Genomic DNA, 20,108 nt, shown 5'->3' with positions numbered 1-20,108 from the left:
CATATGCTCAAAAATGCGCGTTTTTCGGGTAAATTAATTGTTTAAAAAATTTTCTAATTATTTTAGTCGTCAGAACTCTTTGGAAAAGCAATGTACTTGCCCAGAACTGCACGAAAACTCTTTAATTATTAACAGAACTATCAATATACGGCCAGCATATCACATATATATTCAAAAATGCGTGTTTTTCGGGTAAAATAATTGTTTAAAAAATTTTCTAATTATTTTAGTCGTCAGAACTCTTTGGAAAAGCAATGTACTTGCCCAGAACTGCACGAAAACGCTTTAATTATTAACAGAACTATCAATATACGGCCAGCATATCACACATATACTCAAAAATGCGTGTTTTTCGAGTAAAATAATTGTTTAAAAAATTTTCTAATTATTTTAGTCGTCAGAACTCTTTGGAAAAGCAATGTACTCGCCCAGAACTAGAAGAGAACTGTCTAATTTTTAGCAGAACTATCAATATGCGGCCAGCATATCACATATATGTACAAAAATGCGTGTTTTTCGGGTAAAATAATTGTTAAAAAATTTTCTAATTATTTTAGTCGTCAGAACTCTTTGGAAAAGCAATGTACTGGCTCAGAACTACACGAAAACTCTTTAATTATCAACAGAACTATCAATATACGGCCAGCATATCACATATATGTTCAGTGTCCTCTATTTTTTATCTGCTAACTTTCCGTAGCAGATCATTTTTTTCGATCGGTGTTTTTTTTTATAAAATCACCAGAACTATCATTAAAAACTATCAGGAACTATAGAACTCGACTGCATGCGACAAGAACTCTCTTTTATTTTTGATCTGCTAGAAAATGATCTGCTACGGGAAGTTAGCAGATCATTTTTTCGATTGGTGTTTTTTTGGATAAAATCACCAGAACTATTACTAAAAACTATAAGGAACTATAGAACTCGACTGCATGCGACAAGAACTCTCTTTTATTTTTGATCTGCTGGAAAATGATATGCTAGGTTCACGAACATCTTTTGTGAGATATGAGCTTACTAAAATATATCAGATTCACTTACACACTCTTCCTATGCTTAATTGCATCTATAAATTGCTCATAAATTTAAGTTTGGCTTAATTTTTCAATGACAAAAATTAATCACAAATTATCTTAAAAATAATACTTTTCTTTTACTTTTTTCAGCATATTCTTTTTGTTTCGTTTATCAAAAAATTCTGGTGACTTATTATTAATTTTGATTATGAATCATCAATGATTTTTATATCATTAATTCGTAATATTTGTTGAAATAAACTTTCAACTTGCATTTTACTTAGGAATACGATACTGTTTTCGCCTAAAAGGAAGCTCTTGAATAGAGAGGACAAAAGAATGCAAGAAGTAAAATACGCTTGAGAAGGAGAAGTTCGGGTTTCTAAGACTTTAGCGAAATCGGAACACGATGCGCTCGTACGATGAGGATGGAGAAAATAGGATAATGCACGGCGAAGTTCCGGAGGAATAAAAAGACAGGTAAGTATCGCGCCTCCTTTAGAGAGAGATGGAGAGCGAGAGAAACTTTCAACGCGTCGATAGTCGACAGATAAGGATGGAACATCGAAATTTATGGCGCGACAAGAGAGCAACATCACGTCGCTCGTCCGCCGAATCCGCCGGCGTATGATGCCGTTCGGGAAGACGGAGGAGCCGGTGGGAAACCGGGACGACCCTGTTTACGAAAACATTACGCATTCTTTCTTCACCGGTAAGACGCATGCGAGTTTACACTCGATGTCCGGGATTTATTACTCCGACCATTCCGCGCGCGTAGTACTCTCACGTTTCCCGTTATTTTCTCAAATTGCGAAATACAGATACGTCGATTGATCTCACAGGCTCATCGGAGGTGGCTCAGTAGACCCGCGATTGCGTCGTTAAGATACATTGTTGTTTCGGGCAGTCGCGCTCAAATACTGCGATCTATCGCGGACACGTAGTGCGGAGTGCAACGAGCTGTCTGAACGTCCCAGCCGGCCGGAATATAAAGCAGCTCCGACCGCCACTGCCGCCGCACCGCTGTAAATGGTGCCGCGACGGTTATTGCTACTTTCCTGCTATCACGACGCTATGATTTGTTTGGGTATAGTACCCTTACACTAGAAGCGAATGAAAGTTTTCTGGCACGCTACGCGATCGACGGCTACGTCACGTGAATTAAATTTAACGCGCAATTATAACAGAATGATATTTATAATTGGAATAATGATGATTATATTACTTGTCATCTTCTGATAGATGAAGAGTAGAAATAGAGTATCAAATGCCAGAAATTCGTTGCTTCTGGATATCTTGTTATAAAATATATTTCATTCAATATCAATTTAGTCATATATATGCGATGTGTCACTTAAAAAATAACATTTGAGATATCAAGATTAGAATGAGATAAAAATGCACAATCTTAAATATATTTTCAATGCAGTACACATTCCTAATATATAGGATATTTGGGTACAAATTATTCATGGGAAATAACGGATATTTAATTATCCTGTGTCTATAATTGTTTTAATAAAATAAACGGTTATTTTTAATCGACCATTTATATTTGACATAAATTTATACGAAGTTGACCGCGTAGTAGAAAATATCTATTGAAATATTTGTTATCATGTAATCGCGATTTTGACATTTTATGCTTTTCGTGCGATGTATGTCGAATGCTGCTATTTGAATTATAAAACATGTTAAACGACTAACGATTATTGCCACCAACAACTAACATTGTTATAATTCGCCTGGCATATTGTACCGCGAAAATTCTTGGCGAAAAATGTATCGCCTCGATTTTCGCGCACAACACCGTGAAAAGAATCGCGAGTGTAAGCGCGTGTACTAAACCGCAGATGCGAAGAATATCGGGAAACGTATTACACTTTTGTGCCGGGAGTGCCTGAACCAGTCTTGCGCAATGACGTACACCGAAGCGGAACTTATCCGCGATCGATCGCATCATCGAAACTAGAGTTCAAACTATAATAGGTTGCATTGGCGACAAAAACTGATTATCAAGATAACAGTCAACGCTTACGTCGCCGTATAAAATTTCGTATGACGATAAAGCGTCAAACGAATTCTGCAATAATAATGTGTGATATTAATGCTTGCGCGATGAAAAAAGTGTAAAAATCATATTTAACTCATTCACATTATTTGTTCAATCATATTATTAAAATTATGGCTCTAATTACATTCTATTACGAGATATTTATGCAAATTTATATATAAAACAGTATTTATGTTATTGCAGAGAGAATGGCTAATTATCGATCAGATAAATTTTGAAAAGATTTATTAATACATTATCAAAATTATAGTAATGTCAGTTTAAATTACCCACGTTTATACATTATTGAAATTGAATCTCATGGTTTCAATTTGCTCGTTACGGAAAATTCACACATTTTGAGAAGAATTGTAGAACTTAACTTAATACGTATATCAAACCGGACAGTTGGTTGTATAATTATATACAATATCGAATTACGTTATGAATTCTACCGAACAACTTGCATCTGCATTGTGTTACGATTACCATTTCGAATGCAAAACATGTTACTCTAGCGCACTCTTTTGCGGCACACATATAGTGCCGAAGTGTATTTTCTATGTTGAACAAGAGGATACGCATCCACGGCTGGAATGTCATTTGCAAATTCATACGCGACGTGACCATAAAGAAAACGCAAAGCGCAAGCGGTACCAGAGCGAGACAAAATTGCAATATCGGAAAAATAGCGGCATTAAGGAAAAAATATGACGATTGCACACTACACAAATAGCGAAAACAGTTTTTGCTTAATACCAATTGATAATATTCCGATATTTATAAGCAGGAAGCGCAAAACTTTTATGCAAAAAATATTTTAATATATTCTGCAATGACTTGTACGTTATATAGGCCATTTTATTTTTATATACGGTTTACTTTTCCTCCGAATCTCTATATTAAAACACTTTTTCTAAGGATTTATAACTTAATTAAGGTTATCACATAAAAGTCGATGCTTGACAATATTTGAGCGCACTGACAATATTTTTCATATTATTTTGTAATACGAAATATTCTCCGGTCAAGAAAATTAATCCGGGATTGTGATAGAATGAAAAATATTTAAGCCAGTAAGATTGAATTCATAAAATAACAAATTAAATTTGGCATAATGTTCTCTAGATATAACATTTAACACATTTATCCATATACAGGTACATGTCATACTTTATAAATTTAACCTTTTTATAAAAAATTTAAGCTTTTTATAAAACATTCTACAAATTTTTGATGCTTTATAAAATTGCTAGTGTTTTTATAAAACAAGTTTAAATTTATGAAAAGTGTGCAATAAGTATATGTAAATAGTATTTATCAATTTCTAAATAAAAATTTTTAAATTATGTCGTGTTTCACCGAATAAATTCTGTATTAAATAAAAGTGCCATAATATCAGAATTCTTTTATTAGCTTGATATAAAATATGCAATATTTAATTCTAAATGTGGATAGCAAAATAATAAATAAATGTAAATATAAATCTAGAGTACGAAAATATTAAACGTCTGTGTCTAACATTGTCCATATAAACTGATTATTTAAAATCATAAAATTAAATCAAAATGTTATCATTTTGAACATCAATTTCATATAACGGATATTGTATTTATTTTAGCTGTGATTCATATAAAGTATTCTAAAATTGTTAGAATTTCTATTATCTATAAAAAATTATTTAATTAGTTTGCAGAATTTAAAAAAAACTGTGACCGAATTTCTTTTTTTAATCTTATTAAGTTATATATAGCAAATTGTCCGGTCACCGTCGTTGTCAATAATAACCTGATCATCTCCGTGTGATACTACAATAGATAGTGCATCCTAGAGATACAAAGTTATTATTGATAATATATGGCGACTGGACGACTTATTGACGTGATTGCATATTACATTTTTGCCTGTAATATATATGTAATTTTTTGAGATTTATTAAAATAAATGTTTGATAAAAGAAAAACCATTCTTTTTAGATATAAATTATTTTGAGACATGAGGTCAGATTAGTCTTCCTTAAACCAATTTAAATTCCTTAAATTAATTTCCCAAATTAATTAATCGCTCATTTTATGCAATTTATATATAAATATATTTAGAGTAACTAAATTTAAAACAAAAATTATGTTAAAAAATTATTAAAAAAGTTACGTTATAAATATTTCTGCATATATTAGCATTTCTAAAATGTAACTCGGCGCAACTTTATCAATTTAAAATAATTATAATAAAAAAAAAACTATCAAGATGTTAATATCTTTTTTAACAAAAGTTGGACTCCAAACTGCAGGAAGAATCCCTAGCGTGATCATTTTAAAACAACTCTCTATTTCGTATGTTTGTACATATGTACATACATACGTATGTATATATCTATGCGCGGTACTTTGTACGCGTCGTGGCTCAAATGGCCGTTAGCCGTCATCTGTTAAGAGCGCGTAAAGGAGCCACAGGAACGAGCGATTTATCACTGCAGTCATCCGTAACGAGGCTAACCGATATGCTAATAGAATGATAAGTTAAGAGAACATATCCACCACCACCCAACCTCCATCCTCCCACTGCCCTCTTTACCGCCGAAAGAGATACGTCGCGTGGCGAATGGTAATTCGCTAATGTCCGAGCAATGTGTACCGTGTGCATAGATAATTCACACGCGCGAACACACTGCCACGCATGATCGTGCACGGGGACCGGTAATGGCATCAATCACTTGTTACAACCAATCAGCCGTACGTTTCGTTATCCCGAACCGAATGCGACGCGATGGATTCCCGCCCATTTCCAGTAAATCGCGCTTAATACGCGCTATATGCGCCTGCCGCGTCGCTCGAGATTGCACCGACAGGAAATTACATCGAGGCGTTCCTCGCGCGTTCGTTCGCGAAGAAAGGGATGCGGCGGATTCTATCCCGCGCGAGCTTTTCTCTTCAATACTCATCAGTCCGAACCGTTATTTCCGCACTCGGCGCCGCTCAAGCTGCTTACGCTGAGTTCCTGCTACGCTCTCGCGGAGCAAGACGAATTTTTGGTACTATGTTTAGCATGAGCTTAATTCTCCATTGTTCTCTATCAAGATACGCCGCACTGTCGAACAGGTGAATTTCGTTCACCGAAACGCCGCGCCGCGTTTCCCCTTTCGACCGCGTAATTTCTGGATAAACAAAGAATAGTTGTCGGCAAAAGCGATCAGTAAATACGAGAGAATGTGTTTTTTCATGCTTCGCAGAACCATCGCTGTCGAAACAGTTTAATGAAAGACACTTTCATTGTTCGATCGACACGATGATGTGTGGAAGAGATGTGTGTATATATGTGAACGTTTCGATTTATCCAGATTGATTTCCCCTACGGTTAAGCTCGAAGTTTTTTCTATTAGCTTCGCTAAAAATTCCGCGCAGTCACGCGGCCGTTTGTCAGCGTGCATGATGATCAGCGTTTTCGATAGCTGCCGAGCCGCCAGTGATTTTTCATTTAGTTTTCGTTGAATGTGTATATATACTCTGGTATATGGTACATATAGAGTAAGAACAACGACAAGAAATAATAGCGGAAAAAGAATACCGACTCGGAGACGAGGAATATCACGGAAAGATAAAGAAACGCGCTGTTTCTCCCGTGAAAGCGGATAAAAGCGCGACGGATTGGAAAATATGGTCCGACGGATACAAGAGAGAAAGAAACGTTAATATCACTGGAGTTCCGCCCGGTATTTGTATCACTTACTATTTGCATCGGACACCCAGTATAAAGGGCGCTTGTATTCCGCCGGAACATTCCGAGCGATCCGACGTGATTAAAAAGACTCCCCCTGCACCGGCTCGCATCGACGACGAATCCTGAATAATTCAATAAACGCGCGTTAATTCGCATATACACGCCATGCCATGACCGCCCCTACGGACGCGCAAATCTCACAGAGGAGACCGAAACTTTAAATTGTTAATCGTACCACGTTGGCTGACTTCGAGTATTCGTAAAATACGTCAGAGCGTACGAACGAACATTCAAATATATTTTATTACGTGTTATGCACTACGTGTCATGCATTTGGTATCAAAGTTATTTAGAACGGATAACTTTTTATTTTAACAGTATTGATCTAAAGATATAATTTGTGCAAATTTGTTAAAATTAAGCTGTAATATAATATTATACGAACTTAATGATCTATTATGCATAAATTAATTAAATATAGTGTAACAATAATAGACATTAATGATTATTACAATATTTCTATAAAATTATAAAATTTTAATTGGATAATGAATTTAATAATCTTATTAAGAGTTTTTGTTGTACACCTATATAGGTACTCATGAAAAATTATATAATATATTTTTTAATCATTTATGTCTACATAAAATAATTTCAACGAATAAATGATAAATTAACAAGCACATAGAAAGTCGCAATGCAAATAAATATTACTGACTGATGAGTTCTGTCGATACGGAATATGAATAATTATACGTAATCATTCATAAGCAATTACGATCCACCCTGTCCGACCAGATACTGAATTTGTTTCAATTAATTTATATTCGTGGAAGAGAACTTTGGAGCGAGACGAGCTTTCAGTGACTAACTGGCGTTACAAGTGATGCGCGTTAATTCGCGCACAATGAATCATTTACGTCAAACTATAGAGGCGACCGTACCGTCGAAACGTAGAGATTTGAATATGTTAATACCATTGCTTGGTTGCAAATTATATCGCCGTCCCGAGACGTCGTGCGAACCGATGACGTCGACGTCCTCGTTTATGTCGACAGTCTTAACGTCAGAAATTCGACCGAAACGCCAACATTAATATCCATTCACTGTTCGTAATGATTTGCATGGTATAGTGCGAGCGACGCTCCGCGCGCCGCTGTACCAGTCGTTTGACTGATTCGTATTCGTGTCATTCTGCGTGGAATTCCAGGTGAAATGAGTTTCCACGAAACTCACAATTGTCCCACGTTAACTCACGCATATCGATCCGTTAATAGCTGACATGGTTGAAATTACTGAAACTCTTAATTGTTAGTCGTGTCTCATTGTGCAATTTCAATTTAATTCATTATTCATGCTGTCGTGCCTAAATTAATGCTTAATTTGATTGGACGTATCCGTTTTGGATTGCGAGTTAAGTAAAACATACAGCGAAAGACGCGCTATATGTTATTACAATTATAAAGTAATATTTTACGATTATAAGGTTGCATGGTTTTTTATTCGTGTTATTATTCATTTTTATTATTATTTATATGCTAAGTAAATATATTATTTTATTTAAATTACAAATTCAAAATTAATATAATGTTCTTTTTTTTAGTGGAAAACCCTTTTATGGACGTAGTAGATTCAAAAGCAGTACAATTTTTGTAATGCTTATGAGAAAACCTATTTTGAATCATCGCGCAACATTGCATGTAGTGCAAACATAAAAGTAGATATTAGGACATTACCGTATTCGCGTTCTAGAAAGTTTGGATGCCGTACTCACGAAAAACACGACACCAGACATCGTTTTAATATCTCTACGGTGCGCATAATTACTCGTAATATTCGTCGTTCAACTGATTCACACTCGTCGCATTCAGCTTACGAATTTGTAGTAGAACAAACTGCGATAAAGTTCGCGATTACCGGACATTAATTTGCGCACAATCGTATTGCGCATCACGAATTTACTATGAAATTGCAGAAAACTTTTAATTGTTAATCGCGTCCTGTTCCTATCTCATAAGAACTTCGTGGAAACGGTGCGATATAATTGGAGATATATCTATTGTTCAAACTTGTGCAGCACTATCAAATATTAATATTCAAAAAGTTTCATGTCTCGCATCGATAAAATAACGCATTTTTTTTAAATATACTCGATACTGTAATACGCACGTGTACGTATGTAAAGTGTAATAATTATATAAAATAAAATATTGAAAACTATTAAATCTCGTGTAGCTTTCATAGTGATATAAAGATACTTAGATACAAATGTTGTAATTATGATGAACATTGTACCGTAGAATGGATTGTAAATTTCATGGTGCAAAACTATAATATTTTGATAAATTCGTGTAATAAAATTATAATATTTATGTAAATAATTCTTTCAAATAAAATAAAATTTTTTTAAATATTAAATTGATTACATTTGATATATTTGACTTGTGTTTATGTCATTAAAAAATAAATACATACATATAGTAGGATAAACTTAATATCAGGATTATCATGTGTTTCTAGATTCGCACAATTTGCATAAATGATAAATGAGCAAATAGGAATATTTAAGAATATCAAATTATTTAACAATTTTATATTTTAATCCAATTGTATTTTTAAATTTTTTTAATAAAAAAATTTGATTATAGAGATACTTATTTATTGCAGCACATTACAATTTCTTTGTTCTATCGTCTTTTTCCAATATTTAAGTTCAACTCTCACTTTAAAACTTTAAAAGATTGTCAATAATAATCAATAATAAATGGTATTTTATATCATCATATTTTCAGTTATACTACTACTGATATACCGAAAGTTCACGACTTCAATGGTTCTTTAAAGTTCTATATTGGAATAAAGGAAAATTTGGGACACTCAGTCAGCGCGTGTTAATTTGTACACAACGGCTCGTTACGCTAAAACAGAGTAGTGGGTGTTGCAGGAGTGGTAAAACTTTGAATTGTTAATTAGACTTGTACTGCCTTGAGTTTTGACTCTGCCGTTCTCGGAAAGGACCCGTAATTCGTGTTTAACGTACTCTATACATCTTTTATATCCTCGTTAAAATGCATCCGTATTGTATACGCGCTATCTTGCGACGCAAATTGTTACCTTTATTCCACTTTATGTTGATCACTTCTTACTTTATATAACATGAGTTTGTTACAGAAAAAGTCTTATGGAATAATGCATGTTATTTATATAACGCTTTGAAAAAAACGCGGTAACATAATATAACATAAACGAAAATTTGTTAAATACTTTATTAAAAAATTTTATTACTGAATCACATATGATAAATATAGGATCATAAAATATGAGCGTATGAGAGAAGGACCAAGAAAGTTAGAAAATAAGCGAGAGAATGAAAGAGAATGTCGGACCGTTTGATGTATGATTATTTGTGCGGTATGATTCTTTTGAGTGAATGCAGCGTATGAAACCAAGTGTGGCATATGAGAAAAGCGAGTGCAGATGAAGCGTGTGATTGGAATTTTGGGAAATAACGAGAATGTGTACATACGTGATTGAGAATTGAAAATGTATAATAGAGAATATAAAGACAAACGTTTGAAAACGAGAGGTCAGAGTGTTTCGAGCGAACAAAGTGCATCGAGCATTTTTAAGTTCAGGATGAGTTTTAAAAGTAAAAAGTCTTCTTGAGTATTGTGAGATACGAGAGACAGTATAGAGCGATGTGTGAAGACGAGAATGAATTAGAATATAAGTTTATGCGAGTTTGTTACATTAAATAATTATTCAATACTTTCTTCATCATAATATAACAATATATATTTTGCGAACCTAAACATCAAGTTATTAATATATATTTTTATAAATTATTAGTTGTAAGAAAGTAAAAACAGAAAAAAATTTAATTCTATAGCATTTTCTCGGTATATGCAATAAATAAAAATACGTATCAGTGTAACTAATTGTAAGATTTGAGATATAAAAAGACTTTTTATATCTAGATTAATCACTTAAAATACGATTTTCAAGACAGTAGTATTGACTGATCGAACTGATAGAAATTTGATTGCAAAAGTTGAAAGTTCAGCACGCTGCACTTCTTGAAAAATTAAATGGCTTTGAATTTATATTCGGCCATTGTTTAAAGTTTAAGCAGTGCTCGCAATTCGCTTAGCCGATAATCGTCTACGATCGTGTTCGTTGTCCTCGTTCCAAATATAGTTCTAAATTTTATCGAAACATGCTGAACGCGCGGCAGAATGTCGTGTAAATTTCGGCATTCGCACGGAGCGATAGCTAAAATTTTTCTCATGCGACTCGATGAAAATCAAATCTGCGTTAATACCGCTTCGCGTGCTGCGCGAAGCCATCCCGAAGAATAAAACGAGACCGATCGAACAAGTGACCGCGTTTTTCAACGACCGCTCAGTGAATCGACGAGATATATCCGTCGTCGATGGCCCTGACACCCCCGAACCGTCGATCAAACTTTCAATCTACATCGGACGGAACATTGCCGAGACAGTCCTCGTCGTTTAACTCGGTTATGACTTTCACGACTAATAAGCCAATTAAGAAAGACCACCATGGCGGAACGTAAAGTCATTCATTTTACTCAAGCGAATCATTAATCAATTACGTTTGCTATGTATTAAACTAAATTCTATAAAAACGTAGAATTTTTTGAAATATTATTGTATATTAAAATATAACAGCAATACCACTTACACGTTTTCCATATTTTATAACACTATGTAGAAGAGAATTAACGTAAAATACAATAGAAAAAATTAAACTGTAGTTTACTAATAATATTCACAAAAAAAGAAAGTTGACCATATATTTTTACTTTTCTATTCTCTGCGTCGCAAACATAAGTGTTATATTTTATTACACGTTGATGTAAAGTATGTAATTTTCAACTTTAAAAAGACAAAGCACACAATTTCACTCCAACCTATATTTATGTCATAAGCACAAGCAAGTTTAAGAACAGCGAAATCAAAATATTACAAGAAATCAGGTTTTACTCTTCAATAAACAGAAATAATTATTTAATTATTTGCGATGTATGATTGTGTATCGAAAAGTAACGATATTTCGTGATTTGTTTGCCCGCAGCGTTACGAAGCAAAATTGGGAGGCTGAGTTTTATTAACGAGCAGCGATATACGATCGCAACGACCTCGAGATACATCATCTCTCGTCGGCCATGGTTGTTGTACCCAATCGTTTATCAAGCTGTAAACCGCATAGAGGATTTCATGATGGAAAGTCGTATTAAGAGAAAATATCGCGCGATGAATGATGATCAATATCGCGCGAGAAACAATGCGAAATGATCGACAGATCGACGCGATGGGACATTTGTTTAATTTATCAGTTGCAGTTTTGAAAGCAAATCATTATCGCGATTTGTTCCCACAAATTATTCCCAAATTACCGTCTGGACGCCATTTCTCTTTTTATCATGGCAGCAGTTAATGCCAACGATTGCAAATGCGTAACGTTTATGTAACAACCAGCGGACAACCAAACGTTAATTTGTTCGCTTGTTAATTTGATCAAGTTTTGAGAAAGCGATAGAGCGATTAATCGAAAGTAATGCCATTTGCAAGTGTAATTTATTACTCTGACAATGAATAGTCATTCGTGCGTAATGCTCTTTCGCGTTTCGTGTCGCAATGATCACGCATTTGTATTATTATATGACAAGCAATCGATTGCTGATTAAATTTTATGCACTACAAGCTAAATTAATTCTCTCAGAAGGAAATCATTTGCTGATTAGCAATATATTCACTAAATAATTTTAATGGATTTTTGATTCGTTTATATTTTAAAAGTTTATAAAGTTTAGACAACATGTGTATGTCAGTAAAATATGTCATATATTTATAAATAAATTATTCCCTCCCAAAAAACAAACATTATTTTTCATAATGTCATACTTTTCATTGATAAATAATTTATCCGTAATAAGTAACTTGTCTAATCTGGAATTCAATTTCCAAATCAATATGAATAATCCTACGATATGATAAGTCATAAATAGAATCAATAAGAAATAAAATTAAAAAATTAAACATAATATTATTATAAATATAAGTTACCAATATATATAAATATAAATTATCACACTATATTGATATTATTGTAAAATCATAGGAGCGAAAATAACGAAAATAAAAATCCACGAGCAAATAAAACATTTTTACATTCATTCGATAACATACAATATTCAAAGTTAAATCGTTTATCATTCATTGAAATATATGTTTTTTTTATAACTTAGTTTCACAGTTTTAACTCTGCTATGGTAGGATCTTATTGATCAAGCGGTATGCAGGTCACGCCGAAACGAATCACCACATCATAACGATGCGTGATGCATCGTTGATGAAATATTGCAATGCGGATATTAATTTACACATTTCATGAAATAGAAAAGTAAAAATAGAGTATTTTTAACATGTTCCAATTTTTATAATAATTGCATAGATATTTATGACATTGTACAGCATCACGATTTTTCTTTTCTTTTCATTTGCATATCATGGTGCCAAATATTGTGGCATAATTATTATTTATACATGACGCTGTTGGTTATTAATTATATTTGATATATCAGAATACAAGAATTAAAGCATCATCAATAATATAGTAATTGCATTGCATAATATTTAAAAATCACGCTTATTTCAAAGCAAAAGAAAAAAAATGACTCACCAGCTGATTCACCGGCTTCTCGTCGGTTGCTTCATTCTCCCGAAATATTTGTTTATTGCAAGTTAATTTACTGCTCTCCTGTCGACCGCTCCATTTCTACGATTTTGCGTGAATGCAAGTTGATCGATTGCCGCTTTACGTCTTCAGTCTATTATTTATATATGACTCTGTTAATTAGTAATTTTATATTTGATATATCAGAATACAAGTATTAAATTATATCATTGATAATATAGTAATTGCATGTAACATTTGGAAATTATACTTATTTTGAATCAAAATAACAAAAAAAGCTCACCAGCCAGTTTCTCGTTGCTTGCTTCATTCTCCCGAAATATTCGTTACCGCAAGCTAATTCACGGTTCTCCCATCGATCACTTTATTTCTACGATTTTGCGTCAATGCAAATTGATCAAATGCCTCTTTACATGAGTGTCTTCAGTCTTATTGCAGATACGACACATTATATTCTCGGCATAGACGAATAAGTAACGCAAAACATAACGATTGTCCATTGTTTCACTCGATACTCTCGATAAACTATGATTTGTGAAATATGGTGTCTGAAATATTCAAACGAAACAGCAACAATTTCACACCGTTACGCGAACTACACCTCTGCGATGCTAGAGATGTCAATTGCATATTCTTAGATAATTAATACTTCACGACGATCGTATATCGATACGATAGACACTCCCGATACTATATCGCGCCCGAAATTCACTCCCGACAGGAAAAATACATGCAAAACGCGAAACAAACCCAACACTCACCTAACGGTCGCCGCACACCGCACGCCATTACGAGATGAACTGGAGATAGCTGTAGACCAATGATAGCCTAGAATACAGACGCCGCTCTGCGCGTAAGCCGCGTGTACATTGGTCTACATTCCAGGCACTAACTAGCAATGACTACGCGAGTCAAAAAACATCATAAACGCGGTTGGTTAGCTGCGTAGTCAAACGAGAGAGAGAGAGAAAGGTTTGGACAATCACTTATTTGTAATAGAATATTTTTGGCATACTTTCATTAAAGATTAAATTGAGATTAAATTTATATTAAATTAATGTATGATAATTTATGATTATTAATGTTAAATCTGCGATAGTAATGCATAACGGCACAAAATTATTGCTATGTAATATTATCATTGTCATTATAATAATAAAAATTGTGAAGAGTAGTGAAATGTAGAATCGATTAAGCAATAAGAGATCGTCATATATCGCGTTGTTTACAGGCTAAGTGCATCATACGTGCATCAACATAACCACTACACACTCGATTGTGAGAGGCGAGGAGAGGCGATTATCGTATTACGCTAATTAGTGCGAAGTATCATCATAGCTGTGCCTTCTCGATTGGTAATTGTCTAGAGAGTGTCTAGAATAAAATAAATAATCGGTCAGGAAGCAACGGTAATACATTGAGTGGTGAGTGAATTCACTTATTTTTACATTTATTGTACTGATGAAATTAACCTCAAATCCGAAACATCAATTTTTGAGATTTAATAGTAATTTATGAAAGCTATTTGTAAAATATATATAGTTTATTTATCTTATACGTTAAACAAGAATAATTTTTCTCATATATTTAAAATAAATAAAAGAATATATAGGAAAATTAGAAAAAATGTATATATTTATAATAGAAAATGTTTAATTTAAGAATTAAATTATAATTGAACTTAGATGAAATAAATGTATAATTATTTGCGATTACTGAAATTGACGGTTATTCTGGCCGTGATTTGTAATCAATGTTTGTACATATTAATTTTTTGTTTTGACTAGTATAGTCATCTTGCAGTAGTGGCTAGTGACGTCACAGTGACGTATCAACAAGGATCGTTGTGAAAACGCGGGAAGATTACTTTGCATTTTTTGCACTTGTTTTACATCGAAAATGAATCTTGCGTTCTGTAAGTATCTGTAAGTATCGAAAATATCAAATCAAATAACGAGTTAATAAAGATTTTTAATTGAGATCAATTAAAAATCAAGATACATGATACTGAAATTAGCGAACTATTACTTATCCTGTGTTGCAGCTATGATTGAGGTTGAGGTTATAGCGCGATTCGGTACCAGCGTTCGTGAAATTGTCGTCGCGTAATTTCGTCTAACAAGAATCGGGAGTGTGAAATGTCAGATGGATTGAATGATGGGCAATCATCATGTCTCACATTGTTTACACGTTCTAAGTGCTCCGTGTGTGCAATAAGCGTGAGGACTGCATACACGATTACATGACAGGTAATTATCGTATCACGTTAATTAGCGCGAAGGATCATAATTCATTGTGCTTTCTTGATTGACTAGTGTTCATATGGGATAACAGCTGGAACAAAAGAGAAAGCTGGCTAGGAGGCGACGACGGTACATCGATTGGTGAGTGAATCCACTTATTAATCCATTGTTATTATATTTGAATGAATAATTACATAAATAGCGTGAGGTCAACACGCTAGCCTTAGTAAATTAGAGAAGGTTAGTTCGATCCCGTTCGCTTTCTCATAAGGCAAAAACCTGCACAGGAGTTTATACACCGCACAAAATCGTCTTGCCAGAATGTGTCATTTAAAATTTAATAAGATCAAAACATTACCTTACACTGTATACTCGACTTTGTACAACGTTGTTACAAAGCTTACGACTTAGTGCATTGCGACACGAACAAACCTTTTATATATTATTTGATTATTTTATGTGTTATAATTTTAATGGCGTCATAAACATTGCATAAATGAGCATATTTCTTACTTTTACAAAGATTTATACGAAAGGAAACGAATAAATTTTCAAATAATAAACTGCCGCGTTGATTTTTAGCCGTAAATCCTTGTCAGTTTGATGAGCAGAACACGGCAACGTAATCTAACTATGCAACTCGTTGCACCAACACATAAATCGCTGCGTTTTTTTAGTGATTACACGATATTTTCGTAATGCGTAAGCTTTGTAACAATGTTGTACAAAACGTTGACCGTTAATCACACTTAATCCGCATAAAAAATCACGAGTAAGCGAGTTTACTTAATAGAACTATATGAGTTTATATTTCATTTTTTTAAATAAGGAATTATTATTAGTTAGAAGAAGATTTTGACGCTATTTCTTAAATACAAAGCAGAGCCTGTCAGTTTTTCTTAATGTAAGATCCTTGATCTTCTTATATTGATGTCATATAGTATTTTATATAAAAAATTTAATTTAATCTTATTATACGAAAGATTTATAGAATAAAAACGGTAATAAATTATATTGCCAACATTTTAAAGAAACAAATATTTTTATTTGTTTAAATTCCGTGAAATAATTGCTTTTCTGGCTAATAAAACTTACATATTTACAAAATGTTATATATATATATACTTACTAAATATATAAGTAAGAACCGAAAAAGTCGAGTATAAAGTGTGAAGTAATGTTTTGGTCCCTATTAAATTTTAATGATGCGTTTTAGAAAGACGATTTTGTGTGGTGTATAACCTGTGCACTCACGCAGTGGAAAGCGGGTTCTGGGTGAAACTCGTTTACAAAATTTGTTAAATCCAATCAGTTATCTCGGCGCCGAATGCATCGCGAATGTTGCATCCTCGTCGTCGTCGTCGACGGCGCCGTGATGCGCCGTCGAGCTCGTTTTCGCGTTTCACGCGAAATCGCGGAGAAAGCCGGCAACCACCAACGAGGTACGAAACGAAATATTGGATTAGATAGATAAAGGTGGCACGAACCGCAATAAGTCCCGCGGATCGCGCACACGCGATGTGGGGCGCGGGAGACCGTCGCGGCGGCAGGAAGACCGAAATGCGATACACGGAGAACGATAAGACTGAAATTGCGTTATGGCCGGCAGCCTGGCTTACGAGTTGATGCGTTTTATCGCCTTCCGAGTAGCGTTGCACTCGAATTTGTCACTTTCCCGCGTATGCGATGATTGATTAGATAGCTTGTTAGGTTGAATGAGTTCCATGGACGTATTCGTGATTTACCATATATAAATTTATATTAAATCCGCAGTATAATGAAGGTCTGACAAAGATCTGTAATGGAAAAATACTTGTGTGATATAAAGTTTTGCGTCACTCAATTCTTTTATTCTTGCCACATTGCGCGCAGTCATAGAAACACAATCAACGATTTAATTATAAATTTCGCAGTTGAATTCAAAATCCTGGAGTTTCATATATCTATCTATATGCATGCTTGAAATTCCTATGAAATTGGTAAATTAATTTCGTACTAGATACAAGTCTCGAAACTAGCATCAATGTAAAATTACGCGCATACTCATCTTTTAGAATTTCCAATATTTGTTCATAATTTACGGAATAATTTTGTGCCAAGTATAGATAAATTTTTATCCATTCAAACGCTATTGAAGTTAGCTTTGAAGTTAGGTTAAACATCCTGTACGCGCAAACATCACAAAGCTCCACGCGGCTGATGCGTCAATTTTTAACAACACGAAATCACGACGCACTTTATCCCAGTTGGGCGTAAAAGCGTTTTTTTCCGCAAAATCTGACAGGAGCGCGCGCGTCCATAAAAAGCGAAAAATTCGATGGCAGTTTTTACAGAAAGCCGAAACAGATGCATACACACGTATATAGAGAGAGAAAGAGAGAAAGCAATGTTTTTGTGACTGGTTGTCGGTGCGCGAAACGATCAAAGGCCGCCGCGGATTACACGTAATTATTCCTACTAGCTTCTCTCTTATCGCCTACGCGTCTATTGTCGACACTCCCGACAACTCTCCGTCAATGTCACGACGAACAAGCGGCGGTGTCGCGTCACATCGAATTATCCTCCAGAATATCGTTTCTCGCGCTCTCGGCGTTTACCGAAACGAGGAATCACGATTTCCACGCAATCCTTGCCGCTTTTCACGCCGGCGCTTCCCCGGTTAGGGTGTCGTTCACGGAATCATGATCGACGTCCCCACTTTCTCGGTCCCGCTCTTCCGTACCATCGATCACCGTGATTCCGGGTTAAAAGGAGTGTCTCGTTAAAAAGGCATATACCGTCGAACGCGCCGAAGTCGCTATCGGGGAATTTGTTGAGAGAGCCAGTGCGAGTGGCGTGTCGGAAGTTTGATCGACGTTCCCCATCGCGAGCCCCTGAGGGCCCCCCTCCGTGGAACGAAAGCTTTCAGGAGTGAGGGGTCCGCTGGTTTGTTAAAAGTGTATTCTGTTCGTCGACTCTTCGAAGGTAATTGCGCTTGAATTGCGTGGCCTTCTTCCGTCAGTAAAAAATATCGTCATTCTGCCAACATTCCGCAAGATTTATATGGAACTCTACCATGGGGATACACGTGCCGGTGTGATCACACGTGCGTGTGAAGTTATCCTTCCTGGGAGAATCGTATCTCCCCAACTCGCTTTCTGACTTTAGGCTCGTGTCCTTCGTGACTGATAGCCTTCAGTTCAAGCGAAAATCGTTACTTTGCAAGCGGTATCGAAATTTTTCTTCATAGCCACGTTTCATGGAAATATGTCTGGCGGGAGAATATGCATGGAATTTTGCGCGCGTATTAAAGGCCGGTGATGGTGGTTGTCGGATGGTTGCACAGTGGTGGCTGCGGGGTTAGCGTTCTCCGCGGAATTCTAAGCAAAAACCAAATGAAAGAGACGCATTTAAAAGAGGGCGAGTGCTGCCCTGTAGATATTTACCATATTATCGTACGCGTGGTTTCGCGAGTGTTATTTTACAGTTCGCGTGGTTTGTTATTTTCCCTTTTACTTCATTTAATAAATGGGTCGTTGTTATAATAATTTTGTAGTGGCTGAATAATTGTTGAAAATGAACAATTTTAATATATTTATTTTATGATATTTTTTGTAAACTATTTTTGGTCAAGGTAACATATTCTTTTATTAAATATAACTTTAATTACAATTATGAAAAAATGTTTGTAATTAAAAGAGAGAAAATTATAGATAAAACTATAATTGTACCAAAAATAATGGCAATTAGAATTGCATGATGAATTAAAATGATTCATCTTCTTCATAATCTTAAAATAACTATAAATAACATTGAGAACGTTTATTTTTAAGCTGCTGAATTTGGTTTTTTGAAAGTTATCGTGAAATATTTGTAATTCATGAACGCATAATGATATTGGAAAAATGCGTCGTATGATAGATGACAAAATGCCTGACAGTAAATGCATGGCAAGTAATTTTTTAGCAAAACCATGATATCGTCGTCGTGCGTTAGTTCAATAACGATTTCCCGTTATGTTATGTTACGTGTTGAGTATCAATATCGCGTCAAACGTGACACGATAACAGGTACGTAATGCTCCGTGAAAGTGGAAAAAAATGATGATTTCCCTATATTCAGACGAAAGAAGTTTTGCAAATTCATCCCTTTCGTAGTGATTTATCATTTGTTCTACCGTCATATTTCATTGAGACTACGTGTGCGTGTTGTTATGTTTTTTCTTCCGCGTGTTTTTATGTACCACACATAGCATTTGTTTTCGAAAAATTGCACTCTTGGCAGTTAGCTGGAATGATGGAATTGATAGATGACGTCACGTAGTATTTTATGAGTTTTGCGAGCGAGTTGATTAAATTCATTTGAAAATTTTGACAA

At 34.6% G+C, this 20,108-nt stretch overlaps 1 protein-coding gene and 1 long non-coding RNA gene across 4 annotated transcripts in view; one reads left to right on the top strand and one right to left on the bottom strand.

Annotated features, from left to right (window-relative positions):
* Window positions 1–20,108, bottom strand: part of dpr12 (defective proboscis extension response 12) — a 250,778-nt gene that overhangs the window by 193,581 nt on the left and 37,089 nt on the right. The window contains exons 1-2 of one of the 3 annotated variants that reach the window (XM_067355356.1): window positions 13,793–14,476; window positions 13,495–13,661 (exon numbers count right to left, since the gene is read on the bottom strand). The exons of 1 other annotated variant lie outside the window; for it this stretch is intronic. The gene's annotated coding sequence lies outside the window, so the exon portion shown is untranslated. Of the gene's footprint in view, window positions 1–13,494; window positions 13,662–13,792; window positions 14,477–20,108 lie in introns of those variants that run through there. One more of the 3 variants, XM_067355355.1, reaches the window with a different exon arrangement.
* The window catches only part of LOC136999976 (uncharacterized), a 49,748-nt gene continuing 44,183 nt past the window's right edge, over window positions 14,544–20,108 (top strand). The window contains exons 1-4 of the long non-coding RNA XR_010890299.1: window positions 14,544–14,933; window positions 15,302–15,434; window positions 15,554–15,758; window positions 15,825–15,893. This is a non-coding gene — a long non-coding RNA (uncharacterized lncRNA). The remainder of the gene's footprint in view (window positions 14,934–15,301; window positions 15,435–15,553; window positions 15,759–15,824; window positions 15,894–20,108) is intronic.

This window comes from Linepithema humile, chromosome 5 (assembly GCF_040581485.1).
Source record: "Linepithema humile isolate Giens D197 chromosome 5, Lhum_UNIL_v1.0, whole genome shotgun sequence".
Lineage (NCBI taxonomy): Eukaryota > Metazoa > Arthropoda > Insecta > Hymenoptera > Formicidae > Linepithema > Linepithema humile.
Note: the sequence above shows the minus strand (reverse complement) of the source record. Positions and strands in the feature narration are given on the sequence as shown.